Source organism: Triturus cristatus, chromosome 6, assembly GCF_964204655.1.
Source record: "Triturus cristatus chromosome 6, aTriCri1.1, whole genome shotgun sequence".
Taxonomy (NCBI): Eukaryota; Metazoa; Chordata; class Amphibia; order Caudata; family Salamandridae; genus Triturus; species Triturus cristatus.
In genome coordinates this window covers 504,999,507-505,013,010 of record NC_140589.1, presented here as the reverse complement: position 1 = coordinate 505,013,010, position 13,504 = coordinate 504,999,507, and the positions used below count along the sequence as shown (strand labels likewise).

Here is a 13,504-nt window from a genome sequence, read left to right as displayed (position 1 = left end):
GAAGGATGTGCACCCTACCCTGAATCCCCAAGTTGCATGGATATCTGGATCGCTAGTAATGATTTTTGGTCATGGCCAAACACAGATCATGTGTGTGCAGCGGGTCTTGTCTCATGGTAATGTGGTCTTGTTGGATGGGAATGGTGCACCAAGCGATACCCTTGTGATGGTAGAGGGTTATTGCCCTTACCAGGAATTAAGTGACACAAGCACATTGGTGGCAGCATAACGGTTTTGTGTTTCACAGTGATCAGTGTTGTGAGCAGGTGCCTTTTTACCTGTTTCACAGGAGTGGTGCCTACTGGCCCACTCATGTAAAGTCTGTGGCTGTATATTTAACTCACCCTTGGCCTGCATGGATTGTGTGTAGCGTTGGACAGTGCATAAGTCTGTGGCTGTATATTTAACTCACCCTTGGCCTGCATGGATTGTGTGTAGCGTTGGACAGTGCATGATACTTGCGTGTGCGTATCGGAACCATGCCGGTGGCAGGGTCCCACCATGCCGATTTTGGTATCAGCGAACCGCAAATGAGTAACGCGGTATGCATGAGTGTTTTCGTCATGTTTCACCGATGAATTCACCGTGTATACGAAACTATGTATCGTACCCTCGGGTTCCATTTTAGAGCGGCAGCCATTCTTTTTGTTGCCCTCACATAGGCCGTGCACTAAGGCAATGCTTAGGCCTAAAGGACACGTACACCTTCTGGTGACTTCTTTGTGACCTGTGCAAACTGACTCCAATGCCCGAGGTCATTCATGTCCGGCCGGTCCCTTTTACTGCGGCCAAATGGGATTAGCATCAGGGCTTGACGCATCATAAAGTTGTTCTTCCCACACGAACCCGGACTAATCTCCTTCACACCTGACTCTGTTTCCTACTTTATGGCTTACTTTACAAGGAGGAGGTGCCGAATTATGTGGGGGCTGCTGATATCTGATGAGTGTTCTGAGCCTCGCTGGGTAAATACTTGTGATCTGAAATGTGGGATTATCATCATGACTTTACTGTTTCTTTGAAGCGAAAATATGTGAATGACCACTAGTAAAATAGTGGCGGTGTTGCCCAGAGCGTAATTTTGTGTATATAAGTAAAGACTGGTTTTAGGTTCGGGAGCAGTCTCCTGAGAACATACATCGTGTTGTACTTCTCGGATACCTGTGATTGGTCTGCAGCCAATAAATACGATCTTTGACTTCACCTAGAAGACTCTGTGTTTCTGTAGTCTGAAACAGGAAGAACTCGAAGTCTTAGGGTGTGTCCCCTGGCACCGCTGGGTTGGTTCTGAAAAACCCAGTACTTCAGTTGGCGCCCAACGTTGGGCGATTTCAGCGGTACCGGTCCAAGCCAGAGGTTCGTGAGGAGCTTCGTGTGAAAATTCTGGAGGAAGGCCGCCACTTCATCGACCCCTGCATGTCGACGTGGTCCGAAAGTCTTTACTGCGAGGTTCTCCGCGTCCCGACGGCTACAAAGGACTGCTGCCCTGACTATCGCCCTGTTTTGGACCCTTGATGATTTTGGTAAAGCGAAACGATTTAATGAGTCTTCTGGTGACGTCATCGATACCTCAGTTAAGTATAAGTGGAGCGTCTCCCAGTTTCTTGGTTTGGTTCTTAGTTTGGTATCCCTTTTGGAATCGCTTTGATTTGGAACTTGCAAGTGCCAAAGCCAAAGGACTCGTGTATTCACGAGACTATCGTATTCGATAATCCTTTGAAGTCTGAAACTAGACTAGTGAGCGACTATGCCTGGTTCTAGTATATTTGGAAATTTGTTTTGTTTGGGTTGTAACAGGATTCGTGTCTGGTTCCTCCAATTGGAACTCCAACTTATGAGCTTTATGTAAAACATGGCGTGGGCCCCATTGCGTATAATGAAGTATGGATCCGATACACCAGGAAGGATGGTGTTTTAAAATGGCCCCAAAATGGTAGTTTCGACACAGAGGTCCTAGATAACTTAGAAGTTAAATTATTTAAAAAGAAAGCCCGGCCGGCGATGTTTGATTCTTTCCGCCTATGACGAAAGGAAGCCAAACAGAAAGAAATTAAATTAGCAAAGAAAGATAAAAGAGAGAAAGGTATGTCGATAATGCAAGCAGCTTCGCAGTTTAAAGATAATGAGGACGAGCAAATGAATGAGCAGTTGTGTAGGCAACGTGAGTTAGTGATTGATAAATGTTACCCAGGTTTGCCGCCCCTTCAGCAAGACACGTCAAAAGAAAAGGAGAAAGAACACTAATGTCACATTTGCTGAGTTCGCCACCCCCGTATGTGCAGAGTGCTACAGCGCCTCCGCAACCCTTAAATGTACAGCCTCCAGCTAATGTGCCGCAAGCTTTCCCGCAGCCGCCAGCTCTTCCTCAGCCGGCTCCTATGCCTACGGCGCAGCCCCCTCAAGGGCCGCCGATTTCGCTGCCTATCTCTTCTGCGCTCCCTGCAACTTTACCTATTACATCAGCGGCCTCCCTTGGCGCTCTTCCTGATACGACCCCTGTACCTGTATCTGCACCCGTTTTTCTTCCCTCTGACTTTCCCCCTGTTCTTGCCTCACCTTCTCCTTCTACCCGACAACGAATAGCTAGAGTGGTCACTAGCCTAATATCACCTCTCTTTGGGCCATCTAGTACGACCCCTGGTCCACAACATAAGCAGTTACGTAGTCAAATACCTGGTCCGAGAGAGAAAGAAGAACTGGACCACATGGCACGTAGATGGATTGTTTATCCTTCTAGATATGATGTAGAGTCTGTTGGGAATGTTTTTCATCAATGGGAAGCACCACAACAAAGATACGTCTTTGAGAAAATGTGTGAATTCCTCTGTGAGGAATTGGAAGATCATGGTTTAGACTTAAGCCCGCAGGAGTTGTGTCAAGTAAGGTTTGAATTTGGAAAAGGCACGATTGTGGGTTCTGATGTTGAGAAAGCAGTTGCGACATTGCTGTCTTTCAGGAATGGGGATTGTCATCAGTCGTTGTTTGAACAGGAATTCCCTGTAGGGAAACAGGTAAAAGCGCGCCAATACCCGATGCGTGAGGTTCCTCCAGTTTTGAGACCTGGTGATGCGAATGCTAACCCACCTGTTCAGCCATATTTTCAGCGTGTTTGGGTACATGTTCCCTGGAAGCGATCAGAAGTTTTAGCGCTTAAGCAGACATTGCCTGACCCCCGTAAAAACCCTGCAGGATATTATAAGGAGTTATCACAGACTGCAGAATCGTGTGTCATGAACCTAGCTGACATAGATATGTTATTCGGGAATGTTGTTCCGCAGCCTTTATGGGGAGTGATTCGTAATGCAGATCATGCTGCAGAACTAGGTGACACATGGGCGAATATTATTGCTACAGACACTGCACAAGTTGGTGGTGCAAAATCTGAGCCCTTAGTAGCAGAACTCCCTGGTAGAATTATTAACTACATGAAAACTTTAATGCCCGCGATGTGTGTGAATTGGGATAAATTATCCGCATGCAAACAAAAGAAAGATGAAACAGTGTCTGATTTCTTCACCAGATTTGAAGAGACATTTATTGACCACAGTGGTCAAGACATGAGTACAGAAGGTGGCCAACGGTTGTTTGTTGATAAATTTGTGCATAATTTGCCTCCCGAGTTGTGTAAGAAATTAAAAGATTCAGAGAGTTCTTGGGCTGTTTCCTCATCAGCGCAGATACTGGCTACTGCACAGTATTACGAAAATAGGGATAAAGATGAGAAGGATAGAGCAGACAAGAAAACAAAAGAGTTAAAGAGGAAGGTTCTTTTACAGCAAGCTTACCCGCCACGTGGAGATCAGAATAACTATAAGCAAGGTCAGAGTAACTATCAACAACCCCAACAGTTTCAGAGTAACTCGCAAAGGTTCGGGTATTCCCAACCGCGTGTTCCTGTAGGTCCCAATCAGTGTTCGTATAGCAAAGAAGAAGGTCATTTTAAGTATAGTTGTCCTATATTGTTGCAGCGCACGAATAATGCTTATGGTGCGAGAGGTAGAGGTGGTCAGCAAGCTCCTAGAGGTAGAGGACGTGGGAATGTTCCCCAGAACGCGCGTTCTCTTCCGCCTCAAAATACGATGAACAGTTTTGATCAGCAGGCCAATGTACCTGGTAGAACAACTCAGTACTATAATAATGACTATTATGCAGAGGATGGAAATGCAGAAGGTAATGATTACTAGGATAGCCGTAGACAAAGAGAGGGAGTTGTTTCAGTACCAGTGGATCAGAGTGGACCGTATATTAAGGTGACTACATCGGGTGTGTCTGAGCCTTTTGTGTTGGATACTGGTGCTGCAAAAAGTTCAATTATGCACTCAAAACTCCCTGGCGCACCTTTGTCTGGCGAAATGAATGTTTCGGTAGGTTTTTCTGGCGCCCCGGTTAGGAACCCGATCTCTAGTCCTATGACCCTTTCTGTTGGACCTTGTGAGCTGAACGCACCCCTTATCCTAACGACAGGATGTGGTGAAAACCTGTTCGGATTGGATTTGTTAAAGAGATTGCATGCGACATTATATTGTTCCCCCTCGGGAGTACAACTTACACTGGGAAAGGAAGTGATTTCTCCCATGTATTTGTCGAACAATAAACTGCCAGCTGAATTGTCGTCTCTTCCGGATGACATTTGGGCTACTGGCCCTAACGATGTGGGTCTCTTGGAAATACCGCTATATGTGGTCACTTTGAAAGCCAATGTTAAATTGCCACGCATTCCTCAGTACAAGATATCTAATGAAGGTGGGAAGGCATTGTTAGCAATCATCTATGATTTGATTGAAAAGGATGTAATTGAAGAGACAAGAGGCAACGTTTGCAATAGTCTGGTTTTGCCTGTTTTAAAACGTACTGACCCTTCTCAGCCACCTGTTTACAGGTTTGTGATCGATCTTAGAGAGGTAAATAAGATAGTTGTGCCACAGTTTCCAGTTGTCCCTGATATAACTGCCTTGTTAACTATGATCCCAGCTTCCGCTGCTTGGTTCTCAGTGATTGATTTAAAGAATGCTTTCTTTAGCATCCCGATTGCAGAGGAAAGCAGGGATGTTTTTGGCTTTAGTTTAGGAGGTCGCAGCTTCCGCTTTAAACGCGCTCCACAGAGCTACTGTGAAAGTCCATCAATATACAGTCAGGCTTTAAAAGCGCAGCTTGATGCAATTGTTCTACCTAGTGGTGCTACCCTTATTCAGTATGTTGACGATTTACTAATCGCCGCGGATACTGAGGAGATTTGCAAAGAAGCTACATTGTCATTGTTGCGTCATTGGTCTGCTTTTCATCATAAAGTGTCTCTCTCAAAACTGCAATATTGTCGACAAGAAGTGACCTACTTAGGTCATCTCTTATCGAAGGAGGGAAGGAAACTGACCCCAGAGAGAATTCAGGCCATTGCACAATTGAGTGTGCCAAGAACACAGAGAGAAGTGCGTTCTTTCTTAGGTATTACTTCATACTGTAGGCAGTGGATCCCGAGTTTTTCTTTGTTGGCAAAACCTTTGATAGCATTAACATGCAAAGATACACCGAATCCCCTCCCATGGTCTGAAGAGTGTCAGAAAAGTTTTTCGGAATTGCGCAAGGCATTATGTTCAGCTCCTGTGTTGGGTACCCCCGACTACAGTAAACCTTTTACATTGTATGTTCACGAGAAAGAAGGTTGTGCGTTGTCAGTGTTGACACAGTCTTTTGGAGACAGACAGCGTCCATGTGCATATTTTTCGTCAACTTTGGATCCAGTAGCTAAGGCATTGCCAAGTTGCTTGAGAGCCACAGCGGCAGCAGCTGTGTCTATTCGACAGTCTGCTGGGTTAGTAATGAATAACACGTTGATTGTAATGGTTCCACATGCAGTGGACACATTGTTAAATAGGACCAAAACACAGCACTTAACTAGTGCTGGATTGTCAGGTTACGAGTTGACGCTGCTAGCGAGTCATATGCACATAAAGAGGTGCAACACGTTGAATCCAGCTACATTATTACCGATTTCAGTAGACACAGATGAGATTGAACAGCATGATTGTCTGTTCAGAACAGAAGAAGAAACAAAAGGGAGAGTGGATCTTAAAGATACTCCCCTGGTTGAGTGTGATGGTACCTTATGGGTGGACGGTTCGTGCTTCAAGCTTCCGAATGGTGGTACGACTGCTGCATATGCTGTCACGACTTTGCACACGATTGCTGAAACTGCACGTATACCACATAATTCGTCTCAAGCAGCAGAATTAATTGCACTTACAAGAGCATGCGTGTTGTCGAAAGGAATGAAAGTGAATATATATACTGACAGTCAGTATGCTTTTGGCGTGGCCCATAGTTTTGGGCGCCTGTGGAAAGAACGTGGGTTCCTGACTTCGCATGGAACTAAGATTCAGAATGGTCATTTGGTGAATGATCTCCTAGAATCACTGACCCTACCACTACAAGTCGCCATTGTGAAATGTAGTGCACACAAGAAGGTTATTGATGATGTTGGTCGTGGTAATGCATTTGCTGACGAAATCGCGAAAGAAACAGCAAAAGATGTGACGAATCGAATGTATGTTGCAGGCCCTGCAAGATGGGTTGGTGATGTTGGAATGTGTGAAGACACGATAGAGAGTGTGAAGTCCCTTCAAGCTGAAGCCACAGAAAAAGAATTGAGAATGTGGAGAGGAAGTAAGGGTAGATTGGATGAAAATGGTTGTTGGGTTGATTTGTCAGAGCACCGGCGATGTTACCTGATGCATATGTGCTTCCAGTGGGCTGGACTGTTCCCATGAGGCACAGGGTCAAGACTGATTTGCATATGGCCATGTCTAAACTGGGGTGGCGTAGTGGGCAAAAGAACGATGGATTTAACCCAGATCTCTTGACTGGGGGAGAATGTCTGCATTGTCAGCATTCCGTCCATCATTTGTTTGTTGTAACGCTTTTCGCCCTAAGTGGGATGGGTATTTCCAGACGTGGGACCCGTGCTCACTACGCCACTGGAGTCAAGCTATCCTGGCTGATGACGGCTGATAGCCAGAAACCGGTCCTAGGATGCTTGATTCCGGGCCAGGGAAGACATGGCTTGGCAGTTCGGGCTGGACTGTTCCCATGAGGCACAGGGTCAAGACTGATTTGCATATGGCCATGTCTAAACTGGGGTGGCGTAGTGGGCAAAAGAACGATGGATTTAACTCAGATCTCTTGACTGGGGGAGAATGTCTGCATTGTCAGCATTCCGTCCATCATTTGTTTGTTGTAACGCTTTTCGCCCTAAGTGGGATGCTTATTCCCAGACGTGGGACCCGTGCTCACTACGCCACTGGAGTCAAGCTATCCTGGCTGATGACGGCTGATAGCCAGAAACCGGTCCTAGGATGCTTGATTCCGGTCCAGGGAAGACATGGCTTGGCAGTTCGGGCTGGACTGTTCCCATGAGGCACAGGGTCAAGACTGATTTGCATATGGCCATGTCTAAACTGGGGTGGCGTAGTGGGCAAAAGAACGATGGATTTAACCCAGATCTCTTGACTGGGGGAGAATGTCTGCATTGTCAGCATTCCGTCCATCATTTGTTTGTTGTAACGCTTTTTGCCCTAAGTGGGATGGGTATTCCCAGACGTGGGACCCGTGCTCACTACGCCACTGGAGTCAAGCTATCCTGGCTGATGACGGCTGATAGCCAGAAACCGGTCCTAGGATGCTTGATTCCGGTCCAGGGAAGACATGGCTTGGCAGTTCGGGCTGGACTGTTCCCATGAGGCACAGGGTCAAGACTGATTTGCATATGGCCATGTCTAAACTGGGGTGGCGTAGTGGGCAAAAGAACGATGGATTTAACTCAGATCTCTTGACTGGGGAAGAATGTCTGCATTGTCAGCATTCCGTCCATCATTTGTTTGTTGTAACGCTTTTCGCCCTAAGTGGGATGCTTATTCCCAGACGTGGGACCCGTGCTCACTACGCCACTGGAGTCAAGCTATCCTGGCTGATGACGGCTGATAGCCAGAAACCGGTCCTAGGATGCTTGATTCCGGTCCAGGGAAGACATGGCTTGGCAGTTCGGGCTGGACTGTTCCCATGAGGCACAGGGTCAAGACTGATTTGCATATGGCCATGTCTAAACTGGGGTGGCGTAGTGGGCAAAAGAACAATGGATTTAACCCAGATCTCTTGACTGGGGGAGAATGTCTGCATTGTCAGCATTCCGTCCATCATTTGTTTGTTGTAACGCTTTTTGCCCTAAGTGGGATGGGTATTCCCAGACGTGGGACCCGTGCTCACTACGCCACTGGAGTCAAGCTATCCTGGCTGATGACGGCTGATAGCCAGAAACCGGTCCTAGGATGCTTGATTCCGGTCCAGGGAAGACATGGCTTGGCAGTTCGGGCTGGACTGTTCCCATGAGGCACAGGGTCAAGACTGATTTGCATATGGCCATGTCTAAACTGGGGTGGCGTAGTGGGCAAAAGAACGATGGATTTAACCCAGATCTCTTGACTGGGGGAGAATGTCTGCATTGTCAGCATTCCGTCCATCATTTGTTTGTTGTAACGTCCAGTGGTTACAATGGCACATGGAATGGCACATATCAGTGTGAAAGGGATTTGTAAGTTGTTAGCTCCAGTATGGCAGAATGCTGGAATTCCCAAGTGTGCAGAGAATGTGGTCAAAAATTGCATGGTATGTTTGAAATACAATCCTGGTAGGGGAACCCCAACTTCAGCTGGTCATTTTGCGCCTCCAACGTATCCGTTCGAGGTTTTGCAGCTAGATTTCATCCACATGGAAAGGTGCAACAATTTGAAATATGTACTTGTTGTTGTTTGCGCTTTTTCAAGGTGGATAGAAGCTTATCCCCTAAAAGACAATACTGCGTTATCCACCGCTAAAGCCCTTGTCAAAGAATTCTTCCCTAGGTTTGGAATGCCGAGAATGGTCTGGAGTGATAATGGGAGTGAATTTGTGGGACGAGTGATGAAGAATGTATGCGAGGGATTAGGCATTAAGCAGAAATTCCACGCTGCAAATCACCCCCAATCAGCTGGACTAGTGGAATGCTATAATGACACATTGAAGCTCAAATTGGCCAAGATCCAAGCGAGTTCTGGTCTCAAATGGCCTGACGCGCTACCCTTAGCATTCCTATCCACAAGAATGACTGTGCATTCACGAGTGGGGCTTAGTCCGTATGAAATCGTGTTTGGCCGTCCGGCCAATGTATGGGGAGTGCCAAGGCCGACAAAATTCAGTGAGATCGAACATCCAGCACTGCTTGATTACCTATATGAATTGACGGCTAAATTGCGTGTCTTACACCAACAGGTCCACGATACTCTGCCTCAGGCCTCTGAAGCTCCAGGACATCCCATCAATCCTGGATCGTGGGTGCTGATCAGAAATTTCAAAAGAACGAAAAATGATGAGCCCCGCTGGACCGGCCCTCATCTCGTCCTTATCTCGACAAGATCAGCGGTTCGAGTGAAAGGGAAAAAGAACTGGATTCACGGCGTACATTGTAAAAGAGTTCCTTTGCCTCTGCCGTATGACCGGTGGGTCCAGGACGGTATCGCTGATTCTGAGACTGACACTGTGCCCCGTTTCGTGCCATTTAGCGATGCATGTGTAAAAGGAGCAATTTCAGAACACGAGAACGACGACATTCTGCAGGAAGCTGTGCCGCCATCAAATCGATTGGACACCACAGAGCCTGAACTCTTGTTTCAAGACCAAACAGTACCTACAAGAAGTCGCTACAATCGGAGGCCGAGAACAATGGACAAATAAAAATTCTTATTCTTTGATATTTTTTTTTTTTTAGAAGTGCAGCTCTCTCTTCCATTTGAAAGACTTTCTTATTTTTGCTTTTTCGAACCACCATCCGGGTTCAGCTGTAGGGTCGCGGTGCCAAGACTTTGGGGTACAAGCCGGAGACGTTAGGTCAACGGTTCTGGTTGGTCTAGGGCGTTCCCTGGACTGACAAGTGTACTCTTGAGCAGAAGACACCCATCCGCCGCGAACAGCACGATTAGAGGATGGAGTTTTTCAAGATGAAGAGACCTGCTGAGGAAATACATTTTAAGAGCAGAATATGTAAAGTAATGAATAGCAAACTTTTTGTAATATTATGTCTGTTTGTCCTATTTAGCATGATGATGTTTTCTGTAGGTTATGTATTATTGTCTTTTCAAGTGGCGTTTGCACCCACTATACAGCCCATACCTCCTCCTACTGTTTCCTCACACTCTTTCCACCCTCTGCCTGAACGCGAACAAGCTAGACGCTCTGAGTTCGTAAACAATTCGTTTATTCAACTTCTGCACCAACACCAACTAGTTATGAATACGACAAATTGCTGAGTGTGTGGTTTGATGCCGCATACCATTAATAAGGGTATCCCATATCTAGTGCTACCGTTTAGCTATAATGGGTCATCATGGGCATTCCAGACTATGTTTCTTTTTGCGCTTGAAACCTACTCCCCGCGACCACCGCGTTCCACTAGACCTAGCACGAACAATAAGGCCTTGATGAAAGGAGTTGCTGATATGAGCAGAGATATCGATGCATATTCATCTATTCCCAAGGATGAGTTGCGAGCTTATGTAGGTTGGAACGTGACGGGGTATGGCATTAGTCTGGGCGAGAAACAGCGTAAAAGTTCATCCCCAATTTGGGTCGTACCCCATATAGGTCGGTTCTGTTTACAAGGCAATGGTCAGAATCCAAGAGCTCAACTAGGGAAGAGTGACTGTACTGAAACGTACACTTTCCCATCACAGTTTTCCCCTGCGTTTTTGGCTGCCAAGGGTACATACTTTGTTTGTAATGATCGAGCATATACATGGTTGCCCCCTGATTTCTCGGGCACGTGTTATGTTGCAAATTTGCTACCGCCGAGAGGCGTTGTTAGTAAGGAGGATACTGCCGGTCAGGAAGCAGGAGACTTCTTCTTGGGTTTCCTGCCTTTTTGGGGACCAATGGTCAATAGTAGGAACCCGAGACAACTGACTCGTCTAGTGGAAACCACTGTTAATGTAACGGCTGGTGCCTTTGGTAACTCGACAGCTGAGCTCCAAGCGGATCGCCTTATGACGTTGCAGAACCGTATGGTTCTAGATGTAATACTTGCAGACCGTGGTGGGGTATGTAAGGTCATCCAATCAAGCTGCTGTATTTTCATACCAGATAACGCTCCGACAGTCTATCAAGCCATCTCCAAACTGCATAAGATTTCTGAATCCATTCACGTGGATAAAGGAGATTGGTCGATGATGGGGTGGTTCTGGGGACTGATATCAGCTTGGGGATGGAAGATTCTAGTAGTCACTGGGATGATCTTAGCCATTCTTTTCCTGCTCTGTTTATGTATACAGTGTGCTCCTGTAATGTGCAGCCTCTGTGTTACATCATGTGTAAGGAGACCTGTATCAAGGAACGAGCTAAGCAATAGGATGATGCTACAGCAACATCTCCATGACTTCATGAACATAGACCTGGACTCAGATTAGGATAGTTATTGCCTATGTAAGGGCAAAAGGACGGTCTGTGGTACTGTAAATTTCGGAACCATGTCGGTGGCAGGGTCCCACCATGTCGATTTTGGTATCAGCGAACCGCAAATGAGTAACGCGGTATGCATGAGTGTTTTCGTCATGTTTCACCGATGAATTCACCGTGTATACGATACTATGTATCGTACCCTCGGGTTCCATTTTAGAGCGGCAGCCATTCTTTTTGTTGCCCTCACATAGGCCGTGCACTAAGGCCATGCTTAGGCCTAAAGGACACGTACACCTTCTGGTGACTTCTTTGTGACCTGTGCAAACTGACTCCAATGCCCGAGGTCATTCATGTCCGGCCGGTCCCTTTTACTGCGGCCAAATGGGATTAGCATCAGGGCTTGACACATCATAAAGTCGTTCTTCCCACACGAACCCGGACTAATCTCCTTCACACCTGACTCTGTTTCCTACTTTATGGCTTACTTTACGAGGAGGAGGTGCCGAATTATGTGGGGGCTGCTGATATCTGATGAGTGTTCTGAGCCTCGCTGGGTAAATACTTGATGATAATCCCACATTTCAGCTCGTTCAGATCACATGACTTTACTGTTTCTTTGAAGCGAAAATATGTGAATGACCACTAGTAAAATAGGGGCGGTGTTGCCCAGAGCGTAATTTTGTGTATACAAGTAAAGACTGGTTATTGGTTCGGGAGCAGTCTCCTGAGAACATACATCGTGTTGTACTTCTCGGATACCTGTGATTGGTCTGCAGCCAATAAATACGATCTTTGACTTCACCTAGAAGACTCTGCGTTTCTGTAGTCTGAAACAGGAAGAACTCGAAGTCTTAGGGTGTGTCCCCTGGCACCGCTGGGTTGGTTCTGAAAAACCCAGTACTTCAGTGATGGTAGAGGGTTATTGCCCTTACCAGGAATTAAGTGACACAAGCACATTGGTGGCAGCATAACGGTTTTGGGTTTCAAAGTGATCAGTGTTGTGAGCAGGTGCCTTTTTACCTGTTTCACAGGAGTGGTGCCTACTGGCCCACTCATGTAAAGTCTGTGGCTGTATATTTAACTCACCCTTGGCCTGCATGGATTGTGTGTAGCGTTGGACAGTGCATGATACTTGCGTGTGCGTAATGGGAAGTGTGTGTGCCTGTGTATGGTACATGACATAGCGGCATGTGGGTTTCATTTTGGAAACACAGGGCCCGGAGGAGCAAGGAGAGGTTAGGACTGCAATACTAAGAAAGGAGATGTGTTTTGCCAAAATTCCTGATGGCTGGGGTGGAAGCACACACTGAAAAAAAGGGAGCAGACCATGCTCCAGGCACATCAAAAGTCTCTTTGATTTCAAGAAGAGTTGCTAGTCAGTAAGGCCTGGACTCATTGTCAGGGAGATGGTGGGTCTGTTAAGGTGGCAAGGTGGACCAGAGAAATCTTAATAGAGAGGAAGAATTATGTCTTTGAACCTTTACAAGGCATATTTCAGTACAGGCGGGCAGCAAAGTGTGATCCCCAGTTACTCCCTTGTTCTGTGTTGTGGGTAAGTCAGAACTGGAGCAGCTCCTGCTCTGGCATACTGTTCCTTTGACTAAGTGCAGTGCGAAGGAAAGAACATTTAAAAAAGCGAACACCCACAAACCAAATTTCAAAAGATTAGACATTAAATCACATTCGTATCTGGAGTTGGACTATAAAGGTGTGAGCATGAGACCCACAAGTTGTCCAACAGAACTATTCATCAGGAGAAAGAAGCTCCAAGACTCCTAGGTGCTAGAACCGAAACTAGGGACCAATGTCTGCTACTCTCCCTGCTGGGTGAGAGGCTATCACCAAGCAAATCAAGATCACTTGCCCTGACCCTGGAGCACCAGCTTTTTGCCTGCCGGCCAAAACCAGTGAACCCTGTGAGGAGGTGGTGAACACCTGGAGGGAGCAAAGTCTAGCAGGGATCCCAGCAATGGATTCTAGTGAGCGAAGTGTGAGAGCCTGGGCCTGCTTTAGGAGTGCGAGCTGCCAG

At 46.6% G+C, this 13,504-nt stretch overlaps 1 protein-coding gene across 3 annotated transcripts in view; it reads right to left on the bottom strand.

Moving 5' to 3' along the window:
* Positions 1-13,504, bottom strand: part of FAM135A (family with sequence similarity 135 member A) — a 907,387-nt gene that overhangs the window by 252,517 nt on the left and 641,366 nt on the right. The window lies entirely within an intron of this gene.